Genomic DNA, 17,345 nt, shown 5'->3' with positions numbered 1-17,345 from the left:
GTGGACTACCGTACTGCGTCTGCTGCTAATATAGACTGGATGATAATGATATAAAAATATATATATATATCACTACTGCAGCCGGACAGGTATATATTATATAATGACGGACCTGCTGGACACTGTCAGCTCAGCACTGCAGACTCCTAAAGTAAGCTACTAGTATCAAGAAGATAGAAAGAAAAAAAATAACCACGGGTAGGTGGTATACAATTATGGATGGACGAGCGACTGCTGACACAGAGGTAGCTACAGCCGTGGACTACCGTACTGCGTCTGCTGCAGTGCTAATATAGACTGGATGATAATGATATAAAAAATATATATATATCACTACTGCAGCCGGACAGGTATATATTATATAATGACGGACCTGCTGGACACTGTCAGCAGAATGCGTTTATAGAATAAAAACACCACACGACGAGTGTTTAACTTTTTCAGGCAGACAATCACAATATACTGGTGGTCAGTGGTCACTGGTCAGTCACACTGGCAGTGGCACTCTGGCAGCAAAAGTGTGCACTGTTAAAATATGTACTCCTGCTATAACTGCTCCCCAGTCTCCCCCACAATTAAGCTGTGTGAGCAGTGAGCACTCAGCACAGTCAGATATACAGTATTACATAGATGATGCAGCACACTGAGGGCACACTGAGGCTGAGCACAGATATGGTATGTGACTGTGTCACACTGTGTATCGTTTTTTTTCAGGCAGAGAACGGATTAATTAAACTGGTGGTCACTGGTCATACTATCAGCAAGTAGTACTCCTAGTATGCTCCCCAAAATTAGTAAATCAAGTGTCTCTACTACTCTCTAGTCTACTCTAAACGGAGAGGACGCCAGCCACGTCCTCTCCCTATCAATCTCAATGCACGTGTGAAAATGGCGGCGACGCGCGGCTCCTTATATAGAATCCGAGTCTCGCGATAGAATCCGAGCCTCGCGAGAATCCGACAGCGGGATGATGACGTTCGGGCGCGCTCGGGTTAACCGAGCAAGGCGGGAAGATCCGAGTCTGCCTCGGACCCGTGTAAAAAGCGTGAAGTTCGGGGGGGTTCGGTTTCCGAGAAACCGAACCCGCTCATCACTAATACAATGTAACGACAAAATCAATAGCGTGAATGGGCGGCAGCGTGGCTGGGGGAGGTGCTTTGGTACAGGTATCAGTGAGTTCAGTGGGAATGAATACTATTGAGTGATCAATGGGGGGAGGTGCAGAAGCCTGCATTGAGTGGCATACTTTAGTGTAGGGAGCTGACTATACCATAAACAATATAGTGTAAATAGCGCCTCAGCATACCGTGGCACAGAATACTGTAGAAGAGACTTTTTTTTCACATTTAAAGTTGATTTCATGTTTCTATCCATTTGATAGCAACTAAACCTGGAATACTTTCCGAGATAATAAAGGTGTTTATGCCAATAAAATCCAGAACTTAGTACACAATGTAACAACAAAATGAATAGTGTGAACAGGGCTGCAGCGTAGTATTGTATTTTGTAGAAGGGGAATTTTTTGTATAAAGAGAAGAATGTGATCGGCCAGCCTCTCGCGGATTACTGTCTACTGCCACAGCATTGTATTCAGCACTGTAGGCTTAACGTGGAGCAGTCTCCACCCAGTGGTTAAACTGTGTATTACATGGCATGGGACATGATCCACGCCAAAACGTTATTTACAACTCGCGACTCAGGAGCCTAAATCGTATGCTATGAGCCACGATGTTTGAGGACACATCTGTATGTGATTTAGTAGTGTACTTTAACTATAAAAATGATTAGATTAATACAAAGAATGATATAATCTTTGAATTATGCAAATCAATTTTATAGTCAAAACTCTGCAGTATATTGGAGTATGACAGGAGAGGCTATGCCTCCACTGCTTTCCCTGACCGTTTGCCACTGCTGTCTTGGTAGTACTTCCTCCTCAAAAAAAGCCCCAGAAGGCTCTTTCTATGGGCACACAGCACTTTTGGGGCTGTGCATGTTTTCAGGGTACTCTTGTTTTTAATTCACAGGCAGTTGCCTGGTTTCTTTTGTTTGATTTTGGTAATGGTCATCGAGCCTGAGGATGAGGAGGCAGTGGCTGGAACTGCAGATTTGCCCAGAAGGCGGGATTTCAGGCAAAATATCTTCCAGCGAAGTAAGTACATATTTAGGTACTTTAATTATACATGTTAAACAAAGAATTTGTAAGGGTCAGACTCCATTACTGACCACCACAACAGTGCTAATTTCTGTAGCACATAATGCACATTATAACTAATCTAACAATTGTCGCCAATATCTGTAAACATTGTAACATATTTTAATTCTAAAAGTTTGCTTTGTGACTGGACTGTTCAGGCTTGATGCTGTTTGTGCATTCTTGTTATAAGCTATATAAAGTGCCTATAAAACTGTGTTAATGCTAAAGTAGCAATGAAAGTAAGTTGAGTGTTGCAGTGTGCATTGGATAGGGAAGAGTAATGTATGTTTAAACCATTACATAGAACCAATTTCATAAAAAACAGCATGTGGGCAGAATGTAAAGTAACTGGACCTGCCTACATGATATTCCCTATTACCTGCTCCCTGAGTAATTACATATTTGTTGCACAACTGGCCTCATGTGTAGTTGTTGTGATATCTCACTTTAAATGTATTACTCATGTCACCAATGATCACTGCTTACATTTTCTGTGTATGGTCTTCACATATGGCATACATGCTTGGCTTCCACACAGGCAGAGGAAGAGACAACTGAGGACCCTTTCTCTTACTAACAACAGTCCAGGCTGCTATTTTTACTGACAATGGGGGTCATTCCGAGTTGTTCGCTCTGTATTTTTTTCTCGCAACGGAGCGATTAGTCGCTAATGCGCATGCGCAATGCCCGCAGTGCGACTGCGCCAAGTAAATTAGCTATGCAGTTAGGTATTTTACTCACGGCATTACAAGGTTTTTTCTTCGTTCTGGTGATCGTAATGTGATTGACAGGAAGTGGGTGTTTCTGGGCGGAAACAGGCCGTTTTATGGGTGTGTGCGAAAAAACGCTACCGTTTCTGGGAAAAACGCGGGAGTGGCTGGAGAAACGGAGGAGTGTCTGGGCGAACGCTGGGTGTGTTTGTGACGTCAAACCTGGAACGAAACTGACTGAACTGATCGCAGATGCCGAGTAAGTCTGGAGCTACTCAGAAACTGCTAAGAAGTGTCTATTCGCAATTCTGCTAATCTTTCGTTCGCAATTTTGATAAGCTAAGATTCACTCCCAGTAGGCGGCGGCTTAGCGTGTGCAAAGCTGCTAAAAGCAGCTTGCGAGCGAACAACTCGGAATGACCCCCCATATTTTTGATTTCACTCTTTAATACTACTGCAAATGTTTGCAACAATAATTTGTATTAGCCATATGCTATTAATTTTTGGGAACTGGTTGCTTATAAGGCTTTTAAAAATAGTTTTTCGCATATTTACCTATACATACAAGCTTTTAAATACCAAAATGAAGAAATACACATTTATGTGTGTGTCTCCTTTATCTGTTCAATTTTTGAAATATGTACTTACAGTATACAGGGTATATCTATCTATCTATCTATCTATCTATCTATCTATCTTTCTATCTATCTATCTATAGTGATACAGTTCGTGGTGTGTATAACAGTGATTAAGATTTTTTTATATACATACTGTACAGTATATAGCTACTCCTTAAAATAATAAGCGCCTACTAGTGGTACAAAGTAAATTGCAAGCAGTGCAATACACAGATAAAACAAAATAGACTTATCTTATGGCTTTTTCTTCAGACCATTTGTTGGTCCATACAATCAGGTATCAAAGAGAGGGCAGAAGAGGGAGCAAGTTATATTTGCACACTATTATGTATGGTGACTTGAGTTCCACTGTTAAACCCCAATTGTCATTATTAACTTATTAAGTTCTGTTTATGGGGGTGCAGTCCTGTTCCAATCTAAATAATTTGAGACAAAAAAAGAGAAGAAAGAACAAGTGGTTGTTCCAAAGGGGCACACTTACAGGGAATCTTTCTTATATCTTTAAATTTGTTGAAAATATAACTTTTATTTAGTCAAGTTCTAAAAGAGGTCCACATCGGTGGATAATACAGTGAAATATAGAGGTTAAGGGCCTAAATCAGCTCTGATCGCAACAGCAACATTTTCTCATGGTCAAAACCATGTGCAATGCAGGTGGGGCAGAAGTAACATGTGCAGAGAGAGTTAGATTTGGGTGTGGTGTGTTCAAACTGAAATCTAAATTGCAGTGTAAATATAAAGCAGCCATTATTTACTCTGCACAGAAACAAAAGAACCCACCCAAATCTAAAGGTGTGTACACACGGTGCGATATGCACTTAACTTTCCTTACGATTTTGACTATATAGTCAAAATCGTAAGGAATGTTAGTGCATATTGCACCGTGTGTACACAGCTTATGATGCTAATGCGCGGTCCTGCGGATTAGGCATCGCAAGCAAAAATAGACTGTGCAGGCAGCCCAACATTGACTATATTGGCGGTGCCAGGCTCCGACCCCATCGAATAGTCAATGTCAGGCTAAAGCCACATCACACCATGTGTACACGGCTTAAATCTCTCTGAACATGTATATCTGCCCCACCTGCAGTGCACAAGGTTTTGCCCATTAGAGAAAGATTTTGCTTTTGCAATCAGGTCTAAATTAGGCCCTAATTGACAAACACATATACAATTTGTGAGAAAGTTAGAAAAGTGCAAGAATACAAATATTTAAACGGCACAGTCCACTTTCGAAGCCCTTGATATAATTCATTACTATTCTGTAACTAAAAGAGATAAGTTTAATACCTGTAGAGCGGGGGCCAGTATTTGATCTATATTAGTATATTAATTGTATCAATAATTTGGGCAGTCCTCTCCCAAAACTGTAGTTTCATATATTGATTACTGGATATTAATGTAAAATTACTGTTACAGTGATATAATGTGTGATACAGGGATCACTTGGTGCTGATATGTAGTTTGTCACTGTATAGTGTGATTAGTAAGGTGTATAATCTACCTTCTTTTTCCAACTCTGATTTTAATTAATAGAGTACTGATTTTATCACTTATGCTGTGTTCTGGTTTAACTTAATAATAACAATAATGAGTTGTCACAAGTACCCCTTTTCCATTAGTAGCACGGGTCGCAGCCGTGTCGCCCGACACGGCTGCGACCTGTGCTACAGCCCCTTTCAGACAGCGCTCCCCAACCCGGCATATTGCCGGGTTGGTGACGCTGCTAGTGACGCGGCAGGGGCGGCGCTGGAAGATCACATGATCTCCCATCGCTGCCCTCCCTATACACTGTGAATGGGAGCCGTGTCGCCTTGACACAGCTCCCGTTCACACTAGACAGCTAGCCGGGTTGAACACGTGTTCAACCCGGCTAGGTACCCGGGTGATTCCCGGATCACTTGATCCAGGAATTTGCAGGGGGACCCTTTTCCACTAGGGAAAAACATGGGTAAATGCGTGCCCCCACGCATTTACCCGTGTTTTAAGGAGCTAGTGGAAAAGGGGTATTTTTTAATATTTTTGCTTACAACCAAATACTAATAACAGTGCGGTATACTGTTGTTATATTAATATTAACGTTAATAATATCACAGTGTGCTCAATTTATTATGATTAGTAGTGACTGTTAGCACCGATTAGCAACTCACAGTGCCTTCGGTATTTGTAATGGTAATTTAATACTGTAGCTGGTTCAAACAATATAAATGACCACCCCTAGTAGATTCATAGGGTGAGTTTTATGCACCAAAATAGATTCCAAAAATCTATCTATGTGTTGTTAGAAATCTACATCTTATTGCAATATTGTCCGGTATCACACAATGGGCCTAATTCAGAGTTGATCGCAGCAGCAAATTTGTTAGCAGTTTGTCAAAACCATGGGGGTAATTCCAAGTTGATCGCAGCAGGAATTTTGTTAGCAGTTGGGCAAAACCATGTGCACTGCAGGGGAGGCAGATTTAACGTGCAGAGAGAGTTAGATTTGGGTGGGGTGTGTTCGATCTGCAATCTAATTTGCAGTGTAAAAATAAAGCAGCCAGTATTTACCCTGCACAGAAACAAAATAACCCACCCAAATCTAACTCTTTCTGCACATCTTATATCTGCCTCCCCTGCAGTGCACATGGTTTTGCCCAACTGCTAACAAAATTCCTGCTGCGATCAACTTGGAATTACCCCCCATGTGCACTGCAGGTGTGACAGATATAACATGTGCAGAGAGAGTTAGATTTGGGTGGGGTGTGTTCAAACTGAAATCTAAATTGCAGTGTAAAAATAAAGCAGCCAGTATTTACCCTGCACAGAAACACCTGCAGTGTGAGTGTGTATGATCAATTTAATCCTAGTCATTCAGAGCCATTCTATTATATAACATTGAGGTATAGTGAATTGATTGATGTAATCCACTTTAGAAGACCACTGATTATATTACACAGTATCGTTAGTAGATGGTAATCTCATTCAAAAAACAATTTATTATGTCCTGTATCATGGACTGCAAATTCAAGTATTATTGGGTGTTAAAATATCTCAATGTTATTCTATTTGCTGTAATATATACTGATATCACCACCCAGTTGATATCTACATGTCAGTATCAATCCTGCATCAATTTCAAGATTAATTTGCACCCATTCAGTACTTAAGACCGCAATCTTAGTACTGAGTATATTCACTCTGTTAAACAGAGCGCATAACAGGTTTCATAAAATGCTGAGCCTGCTTTATAATGAGTAAATCAGGTTACCACAGTACATACTGATTAGGGGTTAAGCCATATAATACATGTCTCATTCAATTTATTAAATTACCCATGGCTCCAGTAACCGCAATCTAAGAACTGTATTGGTACAGACAAATAAGAATACATCAGTAAGTAGAGCACATAGTGGAATATGCAGGAAACACGTACATACACATTTCATTGTACAAACAGCTTCAGCAGGACAGAATCTGATTGTCAGAAATGATCGGATATTTAACAGGTAAGGTCCACCAATCGGGATTCTAATCTATGTCATGTGAGTCTGCTAACCAGTTGGAGCCGTTCATCCCTTCTTCTCCATCTGGGGCTAAGTAATCAACTTTTTTGCTACTGCCGCTATGTTAAATTTTAAACATTACTCCCGATCATGTGATTGGGACCTCATGTTCATATAAAAGGTATAAGTGGTATATCTATTTTATCATGTACAGTATATTAGGATATGTTCACATGCATTCACAATTGATTGACACCATCAAACAATTATTAATAATAGGAGTAAAACAGGGCAGTACAGATGGCATAGTGGTTAGCATTACTGCCTCACAGCACTGAGGTCATGGGTTCGATTCCAACCATGGCCCTAACTGTGTGGAGTTTGTATATTCTCCCCGTACTTGTGTGGGTTTTCTCCCACAATCAAAAAATATACTGGTAGGTTAATTGGTTCCCAACAAAATTAACCCTAGTGTGAATGTGTCTGTGTGTACATGTGGTAGGGAATATAGATTGTAAGCTCCACTGGGGCAGGGACTGTTGTGAATTGCCAAATATTCTCTGTAAATCGCTGTGGAATATGTGTGCGCTATATAAATAACTGGTAATAAATAAATTCAAAATACACTTTTGTTATTATATAAAAAAATTTAATTGATGTCCAAAGCTTTAAAACAAAACATCTTTGGGTCCTCATTATTGAAGATCATAAGATGAGTGTTGACAGTAAGTATTTTAGAGAGGTATTAATTACACAGGTCTGCAATATTTAAGGTACTGTATTGAAAGCATTTTTAATAATACTTTTATATTCTTAATTATACTCCTGTGTACATCAAGAAATAGTATATATAAAAAATTACCACATCACATTTACCTATAAGGGGGCAACATACATTTTTAAGAAAAAACTAAACGTTTAATTGTTCTTGACATATTTATTGTGAAATATGAAGAAGGGTAGATGTTATCACTGTGTTTGTGTCTTAATTACATAATAAAATAACAATAAAATCAAACAATAATAGAAAGAAAAACCATAATTATTGAAAAAATCGTTAATATCTTGTTTTTTTGTCTTCAAACTTTTTTTTATCACTTTTCGCTTATACGTTTTTTTCTGTGTCATCTTTGTGTATCATCCAGCAGTAGTCAGCCATCATGCTGATGTCCCAACGACCCTGGTATCTTCTTTCTACATCATTAACGTCTTGATGGAATCGTTCACCCTGTTCTTCAATGTAGTCTATGAGATTATTCGAGAAATGCTCAATATGGGAATTCAGAATATGTACCTTTAAACTCATATTGCAGCCAAGGTTTCTGTAACTATTAGGCATTTTAGTAAACAAAAGAAGGTGAGTCTGCACTGGAAATCACAAAATGACTAATAATACAAATAATTATACAACCAATAAACTTACTATATATATATATATATATATATATACATATATATATATATTTATTTCTCACAGTATCCAATTGGCGGTGCTCCCGGAAAATATTTGTAGACCAGGACTACATAATTCAGAAAGAAGAAAGACAAAAAACAGGTCTCTTCTAGGAGCACTCTTACATCTAATAGTTATTAAACCATCTATAAGTTCACCATATATGGAAACAAATCCAACTTCTGCGTCACAAGAAAAAGTAATAAACAAATATCATAAAACATAACTTTTAATAGAATCAAATATTAAAAAGACCAATAACTGGTTAAATACTAGAAAAGAGCATATTAGCTCCTAAATCACACCGATCAGTTCAGGTGTCAAAAAAGCCCTTGATATAAGTGAAACTATGACCTTATTTCATATCCAAAAAGACTCTTTACAATTATCCCTTTAATTATTATACAGGGGAGTCTTTACTTCGTTAGACAACTGACTCTGTTGACCCCAAAATTAGTAAGGCAGGTGTTGGCAAGGTGGCAGTGCTTTATTATAAAGTGCTCAGGATAGATGACAGAAAGTAAAGAGCAATGTGAATCTGCTTTCAACGTTAGACCTGGTGTTCATCAATTACTGATGGACCCTACAATACCTGATATTCCCATGGAGTCCCCTCCATGGTACTGACCAGGCCATACAATTTATTGCTTCCAAGATCACGTGGAATTGGGCAGATTCTATGAGGTATGGTTGTAGGATATAAATTAAACACAGTGAATCGCTGATGAGAGTTCACAAATAGGAGCAAGAATGAAAACAGTAGATTGCAGTACAGATCTCCCCATTGGGGCTCCAAAATAGGGGAGAGTGAAAAAAACAGGAAAATTGGATCTGCTGTCAGCGTTAGTCAGAGTTTAATCACTTGCCCTTACTTTACTCTGAATTACTGATGAGAGTTTAGAATAGGAAACAACGTTCAAAGAGAAATATTACCAAGTTAATGGAATTGACAAAATTGGTGATCCTACCCCTGAAAAGCTGTTCTGTAACTGCGGCTACAGCAGACATAAATATAACATACACCTATTCTGAGTCTTCCATTGATTTATCAGAGCCGTGAAAGTTGAAACACTTTTGTAAATTCTGTTACTTGTATATTGACATTTGCAACAGTAGAGACTCCATGGGCAAAAGCAATAGAAACATTGAACTCTTACAAATATACTACGGAGTCTTCCATTTTAGAAACACAAATGTATCTTATTTGTAATCAACCTTTGCAGCACCTTGCACATAATCAAATAGCAACAAAATTGCTTACATAGAATTCTAACCATAGAGACACATGTATAATCCATACATCTGTACACTCTAGCTACATAACCGTAGCAATTAAATTATGATCCTACTGTAAATCTTGATACCATGGAATACAAAGTATCATATGAATGAATAGCTTAAATAGCAGGAGAAAAATCACATTCATTTATACAAATTGCTAGGTACAACAGTATTTATGGTGTCTCGTTGTAATCAAATAACCCTCTAGGCCACTTAAATACAAAGTGTAGCTTAGTAAATAGAGAAGCATAAATTAGTTAGTACTGGAGCTATAAAAACATTGTTATTTTAGAATGATACACTCGACTCATAGATATAAAGATATGCATCAATTTCCTATAATTGCATATAAACTATTATGAGGGAATGTTGTACATGGAAATAATACACTTGAAAGGACCAATCTGAGTGTACCAGAATAAAAGGTTAATACTGCCGGAGCCGCGGTGTGTGTGTCCCTATAGAGCAAATAGAGCAGTGAGTGAGGAAGTGTGTGTGTCTCCAGCCGCTGACCGGAGCCGCGGTGTGTGTGTCCCTATAGAGCAAATAGAGCAGTGAGTGAGGAAGTGAGTGTGTCTACAGCCGCTGACCGGAGCCGCGGTGTGTGTGTCCCTATAGAGCAAATAGAGCAGTGAGTGAGGAAGTGAGTGTGTCTGCAGCCGCTGACCGGAGCCGCGGTGTGTGTGTCCCTGTGGGGAAAAACAATTCAGTGAGTGAGGAAGTGTGCGTGTCCGCAGCTACTGACCAGAAAGTCAGAGCTGGAGAAACATGCAATGCTGCCCATCCACTGTGGTAGCGTCTAGATTACCTTCGTGGAGAGGACCTTTCCCATATCCCCCTGGGTCCATGTCACAATCTATTTGGAATAGTAAAGTGTGGCGAGCCAAGCGAGACACCGAGCCCGAAGCGTGGCGAGCGAAGCGAGCCCGCGAGGGTCCAATGCTGCATAGAAAAAAAATATATCCCCAAACGAACGGAGAACGAAGAAAACATTTAGGTGCTGTAAGGGCGGAAGTTCTCTCCTGCCCTCTCATTTTTTGTCACGTCCAGGTCCTTAACACGAAGGCAACATAGACACAACCGTCTACTGTATGCAATGTTACTGCGCGCCAGCCATGAACACCGGGGTCCGTGAGGTAAGCTGTCCAAACGAAGTCCTGTCCGCCTTCCAGAGTAGGCGGGATCAGGAACTGTCCTCGTCCTGATGTACGTTTCACAAAGGGGCTTGTTCACAGGAGTCATTCCCTCCTCTGAAATCCCATTCATTAACATGAGCCATCCACCAATCCACTGGCATCACTGGATAATTGATATCTGGAGTGCCCTGTGATATCCATAACACAGGGCCCTGTTCTCAATGAACACTAATTGAACGAGCATCTCATTCTCCAATGCTATCAGTTAGTTTAAGAAAGGGCTCAAGAATAAAGTAATTTTTTTTTATAAATAAACAATATATGCATGAGAAAATAAATAAAAAAATATAAAAAATATATATAAATAGTAAATAATAACAAAAATGTAAATACGATCCATACTTATTTTCCTTAATGCCTAGTGCAAAATTCATATTCTCACCAGACCATTAAAAAGTACATTAACTCAAAATTGATAAGTAGTCTCATTCATTAATCCCTACTGTTTTTAGTTTTTTATATTTTGATAGTTTAAACACATATCCTAATTCAGGATATAACTATATCGAAATTCTAGATAGTTAGTGAGTAGTAACCCTTGTGTTGTTATATGACTAAATTCAAAATCTGATATAATTTGGGTTCAGGATTTTCTATTGGTATTACTTTTTAACCCTTTATGGCTAAATACTGGTATCTAAATCATGAATAAACTCATTTACTGCTAGAGGCAGTCATGTGCTTGGTTGGGTAGGAGGAATAGATATGGGTGGAATAAGTGTAATTGCATGCTAAGATGGAGTGAAAGAAATAAAAAATAAAAAGAGATAATATGTATTCAATAAAAAAAGTTTTATGTAAAGTGTAATTGTGATAAGCAACTCTATTGTGATGATGTGTAGATGTAACAATAGAGGAGGAATACATTATAAGGACTATGCCATTGTAAGAAGGACAGATATAATGATATGATGTGTTAAAGAGGTGGGGTGGAGTGATGGTGTAAGGGAACAATATAATGAAGTGCCTCAAACGCTATACTAGTGAATTTATTACTGACCCAATCCATCCTCATATAGTATGTTCCCAAATGCCTCTATACAATCTGAAAACGCCAACTGGGACATTAATCCCATATATTTATGAGTCTGAGCCTAAAATAGAACAAAATTACTCTGGTGACATCATCACTGGTGCACTGACAAAAAAAAGGGGGGGGTGGGGTAATGAAAATTCTTACCGAGAAAATATTATACTTTACAAAAACGCACTGTAGCTGATGTTCTCATTTAACCCCTTGGGCATTAGGGTTCCTAAATAAAATATCCACTCACTTTCTTTTTTTTGACACCTGAACTGATCGGTGTGGTTTAAGGGCTAATATGCCCTTTTCTAGTATTTAGCCAGTTCTTGGTCTTTTTAATATTTGATTCTATTAAAAGTTATGTTTTATGATATTTGTTTATTACTTTTTCTTGTGACGCAGAAGTTGGATTTGTTTCCATATATGATGAACTTATAGATGGTTTGATAACTATTAAATGTAAGAGTGCTACTGGAAGAGGCTTGTTTTTGTCTTTCTTCTTTCTGAATTATGTAGTACTATTAAGCATTTCCCTGACAATGTCTTCGTAGTTTGGATCCTTGACATTGCCGAAAATTTTTTAAATCACTTGTTTGAACGAAGTCCACGCTGAAAGTTCCACAATACTCATTACATGCCCGAAATGTTCATCTTTTATTAACTTTCTAATGTCAGGGCCTGTAAAAATGCAGTGTGTGTATATCTGGTAGTAGGCAGATGTTAAAATGAGCCGCCACAGGGCAAAACTGTGTTGCATCTGTTGTATTTGGTTCCACCTTTACCATCTCACCTTGTAGTTGTAGTTGTTGTGTGTGTGTGTGCAATGTTCCTTTAGACAGTATGGGGTTTAGGCCCTTTGTAAATTTCAGCTCCAGGCCCATGTGGGCCTTAATCTGGCACTGGGCAGGGGGAAGCTTTATGATGAGAACTGAATTGCAATGTTTTATACTACTGACTGAATTCATTTATGACAATGTTTTATAATAAATGTAGGCAGAATACATTTATTACTTTAATGAATATGAAAAAAATGACTTATTTTCATTTTGCAGAAAAACGTGATGCAATATGCAGAACTGAGAGTCATTTTCGTGTTCAGTAGCCAAAAATCTAGAAGTACAGTATCACATAAATTTGTTAAAAAAGCTTTGCATCGAAGACCTGTGTTATTGTTATCATACACATGTACAATAATCACCTATATGCCATTTACTGAGTTCCTCATTAATTCATAAATATAGTCAATGAGTATATTATTGCAGAGAAATATTCCACAATTAATAATTACATCGAATGACATGTAGTATGTGGTGAAGAATATTATAACCTAATGTGGATATTCCCAACACAATTATAATAATAAGACGATTAAATGTGATAAAATTCAAAAATATGTAGCTATCTAAAAAATAAATAATTAAATTACTGTACTTCTAGAGTGATTACCCTTTATGCTAGAAATAAGTGAAAAAAACACAAAAATACACACACACATATATATATATATATATATATATATATACACAAAAAAAGATGTGTTAACATACGACTCCCAAAGGAAAAATTCACACATTCAATAAGAGGGAGAAATAATAAAGTGAAAAATATGTGGGTGTGAAGTGCCCGTAATAAAATAAAATAGAGTAAAACTTGTGTGTAATATTGGTGTAATAAAGTATTAATGATGTTTGTCAAGTGAATGCTGTATAATCCTAGTAAAGGATTGTTTGGATAATACTGTTGTTTGTATAATAGTGACTAATTAAAGGAACAATAATATAAATAATAAATCTGAAAAGGTGAAGCATGATTATGATCAAGAAATACAGTAATCGATCACACTCATACAGTAATTGATCAGGATTTTTATCCTCAAACAAATACAGGGAAATTAAAAAAGTGAAAAGGGAAAGTATAATGGTGCCATAACATTAAATAATATCACCTCCACAGAATTAGGTATATACTGTACCCTCAAAAGAGAGGGGTAATAGCAGAATATCATAACACCATTGTGCGTATTGTTATACCATGTGTGTATCCTTACTCAAAAATAATCTCATAGGTGTTATTTATAGAGTAGCCAAACCGTGTCCTCTTTACCATAGAGTAAGATACATCAACTTTGCTTTATAGTCCAATATTGCACAGGATCTCAAACTCGGTCCTCAGGACCCCACACAGTGCATGTTTTGCAGGTCTCCTCACAGAATCACAAGTGAAATAATTTGCTCCACCTGTGGACCTTTTAAAATGTATCAGTGAATAATGAATACACCTGTGCACCTTCTGGGTTACCTGCAAAACATGCACTGTGTGGGGTCCTGAGGACCGAGTTTGAGAACCACTGCAATATTGGAATAAGGAGGCATCAGGGTAAGCTGTCCTTCCCTGCTTAAATGCTGCCAGCTGTATGAGCTGCTACCTTATTGGAGCTAAACTGAGAGCTCCAATCATGGGAGGGCAGCCATAGTAGAGCCTCTGGCACCATCCACCCGTTCCATCCTGGTTTCTCCGCTGCCTGCTGTCAAGCTAAGCTAGCCCTAGGCATGGATTGAATGCCCCTAGCCATTCCAAATACCGTAGGCATTTGCCTAGCTTGCCTATGCCTAGGGCTGGCTCTGATCATATGTTATTATACTGTACAATATAGGTACAATCCAAAAATGTCTAAGAGCTTACAAAAACACATATGTAAAAGGGTCCAAGTCTGCTGGAGCTGTGTGATGCCGGACGATATCTGGCTTTAATTTTAAAGCGCCAATCATTCACAAGGCATGGTTTTGCCCTGTAAATGATTGGCGCTTAAAAAAAATGTTAGAGATCGGCCGGCATTCTACACCTCCGGCAAACTCGGAACCTATTACATATGCCCCTTTGTTTTAAAATCTTGAACACACAGGTATATTCTTTCCCAAACAAATACATTTTGGCAAGATCTATTGCGAGTTATGACCTTTTTTAATTACACTTAAGAACTCTATTTCAGGTATTAATTTCTATGGAAGAAGAACCATATATATATATAAGGTATTATAAGCAAATAAATGTGCATGCAGTGATTGTTGGTTTTGATGAATTAATGTCATTGTGTTTCCTAAATGGATAATTGATGAAAGCAAACGTAAACATCGGTGGAACATTCAGGATAGATGAACTTCAGAATAAAATATGCAGATGACAGATTCATTTTATTATAGCATCGTCGTATGCAGCTGTGAAAGTGGTTGCTGTTGTGGCAGTTTGCGCTCGTACACCAAGGCTGCCATCAGAAATTCTGGAGCCCAGGACTCACAAAAAAAAAAAAGAATATATATATATATATATATATATATATAGTAGAAGAAGAAATCAGCGGCACTCAGCAGTCGAGAATAAATAGTATAGAAAACTTTTAATCCAGTCCTACGGCGTTTCGGGGAACTAGCCCCGTCTTCAGGGACAAGCAATACATCTGTGCATCAATACATCCAACATTTATATACCCTTACTAAACAAATAATCATTAGTGGGATTCACCTCACCTGACAGGCGCCACTGCAGCCGCCGCGTCCGTCCGCATGGTGCACGGGTCGCAGAGCGCTGACGTCGGCAGGCAGCGCCGGACAGGGAGCCAATCCCAGTGGTCACATTGGTGTTACTAGGTAACAAAGGAGAAACAAAACAAAACAAACGTGATCATTGTTATATAACAAACACAATAACTATTGCGTTCGCAAACACAAGGTAGACATTAAAATACATATACAGTGATGTTAAAACCTTGATCCCCTAATCTAGACAGCAAGGCACCAGTAAATATCCTGTAATATAAGCGTCCTATAATCTGAACCACCGGACTAGTGTTGCACTACCACTAGTGCATCAAAACATCTCAATTATACAAAAATGCTAATGACAGTGAAGGGTATCTGCAAATAATGACCACAGTAAGCACGAATGTATAATTTAGATAAATATAAGTGTCAGGTACCTCCACTGTAATCATAAAAACATTGAAGATCCAAAGTCTCATTTAAACCTCGTGGCGACAAGGTATTTAAAACAAAAATCCACCTACTTTCACGTTGCAATAGGATCTTGTTACGATCCCCTCCACGATGTGACAATGGCACCTGATCTATAATAATGGCCCGCATGCTGGCTACCGTGTGTCGGGCTTGTACACAGTGTCTGGCTACCGGTTGCTCACTGGTGCCCTTCTCAATGGCCAATTTGATGGCACTGCGATGCAGCGCCATACGTTCCCGAAATTGTCTCTGGGTCTTGCCAATACAGGTTGAGTATCCCTTATCCAAAATGCTTGGGACCAGAGGTATTTTGGATATGGGATTTTTCCGTATTTTTGAATAATTGCATACCATAATGAGATATCATGGTGATGTTACCCAAGTCTAAGCACAGAATGCATTTATGTCACATATACACCTTATATATACACACAGCCTGAAGTCAATTTTAGCCAATATTTTTTATAACTTTGTGCATTAAACATAGTGTGTGTACATTCACACAATTCATTTATGTTTCATATACACCTTATACACACAACCTGAAGGTCATTTAATACAATATATTTAATAACTTTGTGTATTAAACAAAGTTTGTGTACATTGAGCCATCAGAAAACAAAGGTTTCACTATCTCACTCTCAGTCAAAAAAGTCTGTATTTCGGAATATTCCGTATTTTGGAATATTTGGATATGGGATACTCAACCTGTATAAGCTAAACCACAGGGACATTTTAACATGTAGATTACATACATGGAGGTACATGTTACCCTGTGGCGAATGATATACTTCTTACCCGTGAGGGGATGGCAAAAAGTAGATCCCGTCATAAGGGTGTTACAAGTGGAACAGCCCAAGTGTTGGCTGTAAGAAATGTGATTGCACTGATTTGGTTAAGGGAAAAATATCCAATTTAACAATCGAGTCTGCTATACTTTTAACCCTAGTATAACTTGGGAGTATATTAGTGCCTACCAACGCTGGTAAAGATTTGTCAGTATTAATCATTGGCCAGAGTTGTTTAGCCTTCCTGACAAATGGGGTGGTGGCAGTCGTGAATTTATTAACCCACGGGACTCTAGGTGTATCATTAGTCAGTACTTGGGATGTAGCTGTACTGTTCAATAAAGATTCCCTGGTCTGTCTAAGGGCTTTGTCTTTACTGGCCAAAAGATCTGTGCGTGGATATCCACGCTCCTCAAATCTAGCTACCATTTGATCCATGGTGTGCACTGTCTGTAAAGGGTCAGAGATGATTCGCCTGGCTCGCAATAACTGGGAATACGGAAGGCCCTTGCGTGTAGATAAGGGGTAAAAGCTCTCATGATGCAGCACTGAATTCCGGTCAG

The sequence above is a fragment of the Pseudophryne corroboree genome, chromosome 1, assembly GCF_028390025.1.
Source record: "Pseudophryne corroboree isolate aPseCor3 chromosome 1, aPseCor3.hap2, whole genome shotgun sequence".
Classification (NCBI taxonomy): Eukaryota; Metazoa; Chordata; class Amphibia; order Anura; family Myobatrachidae; genus Pseudophryne; species Pseudophryne corroboree.
Note: the sequence above shows the minus strand (reverse complement) of the source record.